General features: G+C 38.8%; 1 protein-coding gene across 12 annotated transcripts in view; it reads left to right on the top strand.

Moving 5' to 3' along the window:
* FANCC (FA complementation group C) overlaps positions 1-12,852 on the top strand; it is a 446,081-nt gene that overhangs the window by 19,126 nt on the left and 414,103 nt on the right. For 2 of the 12 annotated variants that reach the window (XM_077148702.1, XM_077148695.1), the window contains exons 2-3: positions 890-1,831; positions 2,125-2,433. The exons of 6 other annotated variants lie outside the window; for them this stretch is intronic. The gene's annotated coding sequence lies outside the window, so the exon portion shown is untranslated. Of the gene's footprint in view, positions 1-889; positions 1,832-2,124; positions 2,434-12,852 lie in introns of those variants that run through there. 4 more of the 12 variants (XM_077148697.1, XM_077148699.1, XM_077148696.1 and 1 more) reach the window with 3 other exon arrangements.

Raw genomic sequence — 12,852 nt, 5'->3', positions numbered from 1 at the left:
TAGGAATTTGGAGCTATCAGTATCCTCCTGGGGCTGATTCTTTTGTTGTTGTTTGTTTAAAATCACACTATAAGTCCTTGTACTTAACCCTAATCCTATTGCTCTGATTCTGCTTGTATGCATACATTTCATTATCAACCCCTGATTCCTTGAGGATCATTTCTGGTTATGAGCAGTGAAATTTCCTCTGTCCTTATGGACTCCATACTGTTGTTTTATGTGTGTCTGCCTTATCCCCAGCTTTTTCTGGGTATATTCTTTCATTTTACATAACCATTATTGATCTTTGTTGATTACCTCCATGATGTTATTTCTTCCCTTCTTCCTTCCTAACAGCACCTAGATTTTCATTCAGTGTCCCCATTATATAGTCTTCAGTGAACACTGATCCCCACCTTTAGCTTCAGGGACAGACTCTGGTTTAAAACAGTCTGCCTCTTTTATTGCTTGGTCCCAGTCATTGGTTAGGGGGTGGGCATAAGTTTAAGCATGTCCAATCTGAATACATCTGAGGTCTCTTAGAATGCTGGAACAGAGGTGTGTACTCTCCTTTTGGATGGTATAGTGTGCAGTATAACTCTTGTAATGGCTGAAGCTGTTTTACCATCATGAGGGGAGCAGGATGAAAAGATGGATCAATTTTGAAGTCTACCTTTTCTTCAGATGTGCCAGTTTCTTAAACCAGTGAATTCCCTTTGATGCTTTAGCCTATTTCTGTTGGTGTGGCAGAGACATTTATTGCTCATTAAATATTTATGTTCTCCCAAACATTTCTGAGTTCACTTGCAGGTAGGCAGAGCCATGTGATAGTTCTAGCCATTCGGCTTTAAGCAGGTTACTTTTGGGTAGAAGCATTTAGGAACTAGTGCATGACCTTTCCTTCCTACAGTGGTGATTAGGAGGCCACGTGTTGAGATGTCAGAGCAGCCATCATCCTGGATCCGTGAGTAACTGTATGGAGCAGACCCTGCTCACATCCTTACTATACCTCTGCCGGTCTCCCTGCTCTCCAGCATTGATCAAAAGTTACCACAGCATACTGTAGCCTATCTTGATGAATAGTGTTGGGTTTTCTATGATATGAAACCAAAAGTATCCTAAGTCATGTTGTATCACTTTATAATTTCTAGTGTGTGTGTATGTGTGTGTGTGTTTGTGTGGGGTACACAGTACATGCAGATTATATGTTTTACTTGGTAACAGATTTATACTTGCTGAAGGGATCACTTGTTCTTATTCTAGCTTTCTAAACTTGAGATACCCAAACCATGTCCTTATCCAATGCAGATTAGAATGTTTTCTACCTCTGAAGATCAAAGTTTATAATCAGAGGCTACCAAATATATAGATTTGGACAAATGGGATCTAATTTCTGCTTTTGTTTGAAGCTGTTAACTGTGTATCCCTAGTTGTAGACATTGACTGTCAGTAACCTTGTATTAGTGGTATGACAGCAAGGCATTTTACTTATGAGATAGTATTTCCTGCGATATGTGGCACCTAAGAAATTTTTCTGTGTTTCTGATTCTGACCAGTATCATTAGGTTACTAGAAAAGGCTGGCATTTCTAGATTACTAGAAAATCTAGTAAAAATTTTGCTTGCTAATGCGTATTTTGATAAATTGATTGTTCTATCTTGAAACTATGCTGCCAGTTTTAGGAGTGGCAAAAAATATAAATGCTTTTATATGAAAAACTGTAATAAGACTCATTTTCTTTTAAAATCAAGTAGTTGTGTGCTGGAGACCTGGGTTTGATTCCCGGTGCCTGCCCATGCAAGAAAACAAAACAAAACAAAACAAGAAAATCAAGTAGCTGTGAGTTAAATAAGTTAAGTGCAATTTTAAAGTATCTTGTATTTTTGTAGTAATATTTGTTTAGAGATTTTAAAAGCTAGAAATTTATTTCATTGTATCAAAATTTCTGGGATGTACATCTTGTTCCACAAGTCTGTGCTATACACATGTAATGAATACCTAGTACTATACTAAGTACTTTAAGTTTTAAAAGAATTTAAATCTAATTTGTAAATTTTTAGAATAATTTGAGTGTTTTTTTTTTTAAATCTCATCCCCTCAAAGTATATTGTATGTATTTATGCCATTCCTTAATATATATTACAGGTGCATGTGTTACAAGACCTCGACCTTACCACTGCCACTGATGAATTTTGCCTCCACATCTGCACGGTGAAATCAGTTATTTGGGGTGCCATTCTCCCTCTAGTGCACCTGCCCCCCCCAAAGAGAGTCATCTATACTAAACAACATCGGCTCCCAGGTGGACACGCTGAAATCAGTGGAACTTTAAAGAAACTGGCCAGAGTAGGGATCATATGACCAGCACAGAGCCCATATAATAGTATAGTATGGCTAGTGAAAAAACCTAATGGTGGTTGGAGAATGACAGTTGTTTACTGAAAATTAAATAAGGTTGGTCTACCTGTTCATGCTGCAGTGTCAAATATTACACTGCTTTTCAATAACTTACTGGCCTAGTTATGAGGGTTCCATTATGTATTAGACTTAGCAAAATCTAACATGTTTTTCAGTATCCCGTTAGCTGAAGATAGCCAAGGTCAATTTGTGTTTCTGTGGAGAGGATGGTAATAGACTTTCCAGATTTTTCCACAAGGGTTCCTACACAGTTCCACCATCTGTCACAGAATGGTGGCAGTAATCTAGCAAGATGGGAAAAACCACTGAATGTGGCTGTGTTTCACAATATTGAGGATATTATGCTTACTTCTGATAATATAACCCTTGACATTATAGCACCTTTTTTTAAAAAAAAAAATAGATTAATAATGTATTATGGAAGTAATTTGATTAAAAAATAGAATCTTAATCTTGAATGGTTAATGTTGCAAATATGAAACATATGGAAGACATTGGCTTGTAAAGTCATTTGCATACTTAAACTGCAAAATGCAATATCTAGTTCATTCCTATATATGAGTACAAATTTTCTTCCTGGACCATATGATTTGGAGTTTGCTCTCTTTACCAGAGTCATAATAGTGAAATCATACTATATCTACCCTTTTGTATCTGAGTTATTTTGCTTGGCATTATATCCTCTAGATTGTCATATGCTTCAGGACCTCTTTTTGTCTTACTGTTGCTTAATATTACATCACGTGCATATACCACATTTTGTTTATCCACTCATCGGTTGATGGTCACTTGGATTGTTTCAATCTTTTGGCAATTATGAATAGTGCTGCTATGAACATTGGTGTAAAAATGTCTGTTCTTGTCACTGCTTTCAGCTCTTCTGGTTATATTCTTAACATTGGTAATGCTGGGTCATAGGGCAACTTGATATTTGGTTTTCTAAGGAGCCATCAAACTGCCTTCTACAGCGGCTGTACCATTATATAAGCATTACAACCAACAGAGAGTAAGTGTTCAAGTTTCTCAACATCCTTTCTAACATTTGTAGTTTTCTGTTTGTTTAATAGTAGCCATTCTTATAGGTGTGAGATGGCATCTCATTGTAGTCCTGATTTGCCTTTCCATTTAGCCATTTTTGTTTTTGCTCTCTGGAAAAATGTCTATTCATATCTTTAGCCCATTTTCTAATTGGATTGTCTTTTTTGTTAAGTTGTGTTATTTCTTTATATACAGGATATCAAACATTTATCCAATATATGGCTACCAAATATTTTCTCCCATTGAGTTTGCTACCTCTTTACCTTTTTGACAAACTCCTTTGAGGCGCAAAACTTTTGATTTTGAGGAGTTCCCATTTATCTGCTTTTTTCTTTCACAGCTTGTGCTTTGGATCTAAAGTTCAAGAAGCTACCTCCTATTACTAGGTCTTGAAGATGTTTCCTTGTATCTTCTTCTAGGGGTTTTATGTTACTAGCTCTTATATTTAGTATTTGATCCATTTTGAGTTAATTTTTGTATTGGGTGTAAGATAGGAGTCCTCTTTCATTCTTTTAGCTATTGATATCCAGTTCTCCCAAGTTTATTTATTGAAAAGACTATTTTGTCCCAATTCAGTGGATTTGGGGCCCTTGTCAAAGATAAATTGACCATAATTGACCTTCGGTCACTACTTCTGTCTTTGTGCCAGTACCATGCTGTTTTGACCACCATGGCTTTATAGTAAGCTTTGAAGTTGAGAAGTGTTAATCCTCCCACTTTGCTCTTCCTTTTCATGATATCTTTAGCTATTCGAGGTTTCTTTCCCTTCCAAATAAATTTGATAACTAGCCTTTCTAAGTCTTCAAAGTAGGTTGTTGGAATTTTAATTGGTATTGTATTGAAGCTATAGATCAGTTTGGGTAGAATTGACATCTTAGCGATATTCTTATCTGTGAACATGGAATAGCTTTCCATTTATTGAGATCTTCTTAGATTTCTTTAAGCAATGTTTTGTAGTTTTCTATGTACAGGTCCTTTACATCCCTTGTTAAGTTTATTCCTAAATATTTGATTCTTTTAGTGGTATTTTGATTGGATTTTTTTCCTTAATTGTCTCCTCGGTGAGGTCATTACTTGTATATAGAAATGTTACTGATTTTTGTATATTCATCTTTTATCCTGCCATTGTGCTGGATTTGTTTATTAGATATAGTGGCTTTATTGTAGATTTCTCAAGAATGTTTGATGTACAGGATCATGTCATCTGCAAATAATGGAAGTTTTACTTCTTCCTTTCTGATTTGGATGCCTTTTATTTCTTTTCTTGCCTGATTGCTCTAGCTGAAATTTCTAAATTTCTAGCCCAAATTTTTTTTGCAGTATTTTTATTGATGTGTCTTTATACATGATGCACAGTCAGTGGCTTACAATCATATCATATAGTTGTGTATTCATCACCATAATAATTTTTTTTAGAACATTTGCATCACTCCGGTAAAAGAAACAGAAAAAAGAAAAAACTCATACATGATATACACCTTTCCCCTCCCTCTCACTGACCACTAGTATTTCCATCTATCCAATTTATTTTACCCCTTATCCCCACTATTATTTATTTAATTTTATCCATACTTTTAACTTATCTGTCCATGCCCTGGATAAATGTAGCATCAGACACAAGGTTTTCACAAATCACACACTCACATAGTAAAAATTGTATCTTTATACAGTCATCTTCAAGAATTAAAGTTACTGGAACACAGCTCAATAGTTTCAGGTACTTCCCTTTAGCCACTTCAATATACCATAAAATAAAAATACATATTTATGTAATGCATAAGAATAACCTCCAGAATAACCTCTTGACTCTGTTTCAAATCTCTCAGCCACTGAAATTTTATTTCCTCTCATTTCTCTCTCCTCCCTTTTGGCCAAGAAGGTTTTATAATTCCCTTGATGCTGGGTTCCAGCTCATCCTGGGGGTTCTGTCCCATGTTGCCAGGGAGATTTACACCCCTGGGATTCATGCACCACTTAGGGGTGGGAGCAGTGAGTTCACTTGCCACATTGACTTTGAGAGAGAGGGCACATCATTGCAACAAAAGAGGTTCTCTGGGGGTGACTCTGAGGCCTACTTTACGTAGAATTAGCCTGTTCTTTGCAGGAATACATTTCATAGCGGTGAACCCCAAGATTGAGGGCTTGGCCTATTGATTTGGTTGTCCCCTCTGCTTATGAGAATATCAGAAATTCTCCAAATGGGGAAGTTGAATACTCCTCTTTTCTTCCCAGTGCCCCAAGGGGACTTGGCAAATACTTTATTCACTGCCCAAGTTGCTCTGGGCTATACTGGGCATTAGACTAACCTGGAGAAACCAACAAGATCTCTTTTCAAGATGAAAAGATGCCCTTTTCAAGATTCCATTTACCTATGGTGATTAACTAAACTGACCATACAAGTTAAATTAGGTAATGCACTACTCAAATCTAACACAGTGTTGAATAATAGTGGTTACAGTGGGCATCCTTGTCTCATTCCCGATTTTGGGGGAAATGCTTTCAATTTCTCACTGTTGAGAATGATGCTGGATGTGGGTTTTTCATAGATGCCATTCATGATATTGAGGAAGTTTCCTTTGATTCCTACCTTTTGAAGTGTTTTTTATCAGAAAAGAATGCTGAATTTTGTTGACTGCTTTTTCAGCATCGAACAAGATAATCATGTGATTTCTCCCTTTCAATTTGTTAATGTGTTGTATTACATTGATTGATTTTATGTTGAAACAACCTTGCACTCCTGATATAAACCCCACTTGATGATGATGTGTAATTCTTTTAATATATTGTTGGATTCTATTTGCTAAAATTTTGTTGAGAATTTTTACATCTATATTCATAAGGGTGAGTGGTCTGTAATTTTCCTTTCTTGTAGTGCCTTTATCCAGTTTTGGTATTAGAGTGATAATTAGCTTCATAAAATGAGTTTGGTACTGTTCTTATTTCCTCAAATTTTTGGAAAAATTTGAGCAGAATTGATGTTAGTTCTTTTTGAAATGTTTGTTAAAATTCCCCTATGAAGCTGTCTGTCTCTGGGCTTTTCTTTGTAGTAGGATTTTTGGTAACTAATTGAATCTCTTTACTTTTAATTGGTTTGTTAACACCTATTTCTTCTCTATCAGTGTTGGTGGTTCATATGTTTCTAGAAATTTGTCATTTCATTGAAATTCTGTAGTTTGTTAGCACATAGTTGTTCATAATATCCTCTTATGATTTTTAACAATTCTTCAGGATCCCTGGTAATGACCCCTTCTCATTTCTGATTTTGTTTATTTGTACCCTCTCTTTTTTTACTTCTTCAGTGTTAACTAAGGGTCTACCAATTTTATCGATTTTCTCAAAGAACCAACTTTTGGTTTTGTTGATTCTGTTTTTTTGTTGTTGTTGTTTTACAGTTCATTTATTTCTGCTTTAATCTTTATTATGTCTCTTCTATATGCTTTGGGATTAGTTTGCTGTTCTTTCCCCCATTTGTCCAGGTAAGCAGTTAGGCCGTCAATTTTTGCTCATTTTTCTTTTTTTTTTATGAACTTTTTTTATTGTATTATATAACATGTATACAAAGCAAAGAAAGAGAAAAGCAGTAGTATTCAGAGTATAACTCTGAAATGATGGTATGGTACCCCACCTGTCCTGTAACTACTTGAAGTGTATTCTGAATACAACAAGTAGTTACGGGACAGATGGGGTACCATACCATCATCTCAGAATTTTTCTTCTAGCTGCTCCAGAACATTGGAGGCTACAAGGAATATATATATATTTATCATCACAATCAACTTTTTTTTCTTTTTTGTGGAAAATAACATATATACAATAAGCAGTACATTTCAAAGACAGCACAACAATTAGGTATAGAACAGATATTTCAGAGTTTGGTATGGGTTACAATTCCACAATTTTAAGTTTTTACTTCTAGCTGCTCTATGATACTGGAGACTAAAAGAAATATCAAAATAATGATTCAGTGATCATACTCGTTTGTTAAACCCAACTCTATAACTCCACCATCATCTTTGATCTTTCTCCCACTCTTTAGGGGTATTTGGGCTATGCCCATTCTAATTTTTTCATGTCGGAAGGGGCTGTTAATAATACGGAGTAGGAAGATGGAACCAGCTGATGTTCTGGAGAGGCTGGCCCCTCTAGGTTTTAGGACTTGTCCAGGGATCCATCTAGAGGTTATAGGTTTCTGGAAAATTACCCTAGTGCATGGAACCTTTGTAGAATCTTATATAATGCCCTAGGTGTTCTTTAGGATTAACTGAAATGGTTTTGGTTGGGGTTTGGCAAGTTATGATAAATAGCAATGACTAACTGAAGCTTGTGTAAGAGTGACCTCCAGGGTAGCCTCTCGACTCTCTCAGCCACTGATACCTTATTTGTTACACTTCTTTCCCCCCTTTTGGTCAGGATGGAATTGTTGATCCCATAGTGCCAGGGCCAGACTCATCCCTGGAAGTCATCTCTATTGCTGCCAGGGAGGCAATAGAGACTTTCTATTGCCTGTACGTCATGTCCCATATAGTGGGGAGGGCAATGATTTCACTTGCAGGTTTGGGCTTAGAGAGAGTGAGGCCATATCTGAGCAACAAAAGAAGTCCTCCAGAAGTAACTCTTAGGCATACCTATAAGTAGGCTAAGCTTCTTCACCACATGCATAAGCTTCACAAGAGCAAGCCTCAAGATTAAGGGCTTGGCATATGGATTTGGGTGTCCCTAATGTTTGACACAGTATTAGGGTTTTCCCAGTGGTAAAGGTTAATAGTTGCATGTTTTTTCTCCCATCCCTCAAGGGACTTTGCCAGTACTTTTTGATTATCTGCTTAATATGTTCTAGGATATATCCAGGCATTACATTAAGCTATATAGAATTAAAGGCCCTCATTTGTATTCTGGGCTCCCTATGTTTCATTTGTTTAAATGAGCTATCCAGACAGGTTGAGTTAGATTATGTGCTTCAGAAAATTTAGGTTTTGGACAAAAGAAGCCTTTTTTCTTCAGTCTCAAAGAGTAGGTGAAGTTCTAAAATATAGACAATGTCTTCCTTACCCCTGTGTTCTGAATTCCCTTAATCCTGACCTGATCAGCTTTGTTCTTATCTCTGAATACCAGATTATACATGCATAAAAAACTGCCTCTCAAAATCCATAAATAATAGTTACCATTCTGGACTAAATGTTTCTGCTATAAGCTTACTATATAGGCCCCTGTTTTCTTATAAGCATTTGTGCTGGCTTTAAAGGTTGTATGTACCCTAGAAAAGCCATGTTTTAATCCTAATCCCATTTTGTAAAGGGAGCTGTTTCTTCTTATCCCTATTCAGTACTGTATATTTGAAACTGTAATTAGATCATCTCTCTGGAGATGTAACTCAATCAAGAGTGGTTGTTAAGCTGAGTTAGGTAGGGGTGTGTCTCCACCCATTTGGGTGGGTCTTGATTAGTTTACTGGTATCCTATAAAAGAGGAAACATTTTGGAGATGCTGAGAGAGCAGAGAATGGCATAGCCATGAGAAAGAGAGAGTCCCAGCCAGCAACCTTTAGAGATGAAGTTGGAAAACGCCTCCTGGGGAGCTTCAAGAACCAGGAAAACAGGAAAGAAAGCTAGCAGATGACACTGTGTTTCCCATGTGCCTTTCCAGATGAGAGAGAAACCCTGACCATGTTTGCTGTGTGCCCTTCCAGTTGAGAGAGAAACTCTGAATTTCATTGGCCTTCTCGAATCAAGGTGTCTTTCCTTGGATAACTTGGATTGAAAATTTCTATGGACTTGTTTTCATTGTGACATTTTCTTAGCCTTTAGAACTGTAAACTAGCGACTTATTAAATTCCCCTTTTAAAAAGGCAGTTTTATGCTTTTTATATAAAAGTATATTGTATTCCAGCAGCTAGCAAACTAGAACAGCATTTTCTAAAGGAGACCTTACAAGAATTGCTCTTTTGTTTCTGGCTTATTTTGACTCACCAAATGTCCCACAGGTTCATTCACAATGTTGCATACCTCATGACTTCATTTCCTTTTATAGCAGCATAATGTTTAATCATAGATATACACCTTTGTTTGCCAGTCTGCTCAGTCAGTGCATCCTTCAGCTACCTACATTCATTAGGCATCATGTATAGTGCATAATGTTCATCAACACTCTCAATTTTAGATATTTTCATTGTACCCAAGAGAAAGATAACCAATGAATACACCCTTACCAAATAGGAAATCTAAACCTCCCCTTAACTTTTGTCCCTTCACCCATTATTTACCCCTGGTGTTGCTGTGGTATTGCTGGTATTTTCCTGTTAAACAGAGCCCATAGCATGCAATAGGGGTTTTCCCCCTATACCTGAACTTAAGCACTCTATGTATAAGAAACATACCTTTGAAGTAGTTCATGCAAGAACTTATTTATATTTGTAGTGTTAATCAGTGGGACCCATAGATTTGGGTCTATACAAACCTTTTCAATCATGTTTACCTTCAATATGGTATTATAACGTATAGACTCACTAGTGAACCACCTTCACTTTTTTCTATTCCCTTACATTTAAGTTCAACCTCATTAATTAATTGTTCCCCTGTCTCTAGCTTTTATGTCTCTCTATGTCCCCTATATTTTGTATTATAAGCTGTCTCTTTTTACCCTTTAAGTTACCCTTACTGGTACTCTTCTCTTCAATTCTGTGCCCTCTTCCTGTCTTTTATTTTTTCAATTGGCAGAGCTCCCTTTAGTATTTCTTGTAGGCCAGTCTCTTTTTGACAGATTCTTTCAGGATTTGTTTGTCTGTGGAAATTTTAATCTCTCCCCCAGTTTTGAAGGACAGTTTGGCTGGGTACAGAATTTTTGGCTGGAAGTTTTTTTCTTTCAGGGTCTTAAATATATCATACCACTGCCTTGTGACCTCTATAGTGCTAATTGAGTAGTCTGAATTCAGTCTTATGTGGTTTCCCTTGTATGTAGTAGATTGTTTTTCACTTGCCACTTTCAGGACTTTCTGCTTTTCAGCATCTGACAGACTGATTGTATGTGTCTTGGGGAAGGCCTATTTGGATTTATTCTGTTTGTAGTTCATTGGGCTTCTTTGATTTGCATATTTTTTGTCCTTTATAAGGGTTAGGAAGCTTTCCCCCATTATATCCTCAACTAATCTACCTAACCCTTTATTCTTCTCTTCTCCTTCTGGCACACCAGTGATTCTTGTGTTATGTTATGTATTTTTGTGCTATGCTTTGTCCATTGTTTCCTGAAAATTCAGATTTTTCCATCTTTTTTGGCATTTGCTGTTTTGAATTTTCAAAATCAGTTTTCCTGTCCTCTAGGTCACTTATTCTTTCTTTTGCCTCTTCAGATCTGGTGTTGTGTGTCTTGAGTATATTTTTGATTTGGTCAACAGAGCCTTTAATATAAACTCTGTGGTATTTGCTGTTTTCCTATTTATTCTTTCAGATTCCTCTTTATGCTCTTGTAGCGTCTTCTTAATCTCCTTTATGTCATTAGCTGTCCCATTTATTTTATTTAGTAGAGTTATATGAACATATTTGATTAGTTGTTCCAAAGTCTGTGTCCTCCAGTGTTTTAATTTGTTCATTAGGCTGGACCACATCTGTCTGTATTTTCATATGGTTATTGATCTTCTGTTGTCTTTGAGGCATGTAAATATCTTGATAGGTTTACTTTGAAGTTGATTTCCTAAAGCTTTTGTATTTGTGGGATGGATGTGGAGCAGGATGTGGAGCATAGGATGGGGCAGAATAGTGCAGTGATGTGTTGCAGTGCTGGTATAGGCACAGGTTGGGGATACTACATTGGTGCCTGTGACCATGGGGTATGGGTCATGGGGTTATTGAGGTGTGGTGCAGGAGCTGAGGGTATGGCGTGCAGCTCAGGCAGACCTTGCAATGCAGGAGCAGGAGCAGGGTATGGCATGGGGGATACAGAGGTAGCATGTGGTGGGAGGCTGTGTGGATGCACGGGGTCTGGTGTGTAGGTAGAATGTAGGAGATTGTGAGAAGTATAGGGGTCATGGGTAGCAGGGTGTAGGATAGGTGGCACAGAGGTAGGGACACAGAGGGCAGGGTATGTGTGTGTATTTGTGCATGGGGAGGGGTAGAGAGGGCCCTAGATCTGGATATGGGAGTGTGTAGGGGTGGGCACAGGTCACCGGGGTTGTGGGATGTGGGTCGGGAGGTGGGGGGTGGCATCGGGTGGGCAGTTCCCCTGCATGTGCAGGACAGGGGCTAAATAGCACAGATTCCCCCGTGAATATCTACCAGGTGTGGGAGGAGGGTGCTTGTGCCAAGGGGTTTTGGCAGTGTGCACCTTTTTGGGCAGGGTGTTGGGGTGCAGGGATTGAGAAGTCAGTGCATAAATACTTGGGCACCGGGTGGCTGGGAGGATGTGGCTGTCTGATTGTGTGAGTCTAGGGTGGGGCCCTGGTGTGCACTGGTCTGGGAGGCAGGGCCCTGTGTGCACATGCATAGAGCTCAGGGTTGGAGGGCTGGGGTTGCGTCTGCGTGGGCTGGGAGCGGGTATGGCCTGATTGCAGGTCAGCAATTGTCCAGCGCTATGGCGGTGTGACTGGGGGCCGTGCATGTGTGTGTATCTGGGAGGACTGTAAACTCATGTAGTGTACGCAGAGCTCAGAGGGAGCAGAGTGGGGTTGCATGTCTGTATGGGCTTGGGGTGGGTGTAGTAGGCATCTGCAGCTTATATGTGCTGGAGATTGCCTGCAGTGGGCAGGAAGGAGGGGTGGGTCTAAGGAGGGGTAAGGGAAGACTGCCTGTGCAGGAGAGGTGGGTTGGGCTTATGTGTCTGCGCTTGGGATGGGGGTGTTGGGCAGGTACATGTGGGGGTGGGTGGCAGGATGGGGTGCTTGGAGCACTGTAGTGGGGGGGGCTGGGGTAAGTGACTAGGTTCAGATGCGTGGGGTGTGGGATGAGTTGTGGGTTGCAGTGCTGTGCCAGTGAGGATAGCATGTTCCAGGAACGCGGCTTGGCTTACTTCTTAGTCCTGATCTCCCCATCTGTGCACTCCTGAGGGCTCTGGACTTCCATTTGGAAAGGGGCATGTTAGGCTGTTTGCACCAGCCAGACAGTCTCCATTTCTCTGTGTCTCAGTTCTTCCAGCTTTTGCAACCAGAGTCTCCCTATGTAGTATAGAAGACCCCCCCGGTCACTTACACACTGGAATTGCTGTCTCAGTTGCCTTCCCATCCTTCTCTAGCTGTTCCTTGGAGCAGGGGTGAATTTGACCTACCCTGTTCTGCCATCTTCCCAGAACTCTCATTCTTCTTTTTAAATATAGGCATTTTGGACAACACATTTCCTTCCCAACACTGCCTTGGCTGCATCTCGTAAGTTATGATATGTTCTATTTTCATTTTCATTCTTCTCCAGATATTTACCAATTTCTCTAACAATTTCTT

The sequence above is a fragment of the Tamandua tetradactyla genome, chromosome 2, assembly GCF_023851605.1.
Source record: "Tamandua tetradactyla isolate mTamTet1 chromosome 2, mTamTet1.pri, whole genome shotgun sequence".
NCBI classification, from domain to species: domain Eukaryota; kingdom Metazoa; phylum Chordata; class Mammalia; order Pilosa; family Myrmecophagidae; genus Tamandua; species Tamandua tetradactyla.
Note: the sequence above shows the minus strand (reverse complement) of the source record. Positions and strands in the feature narration are given on the sequence as shown.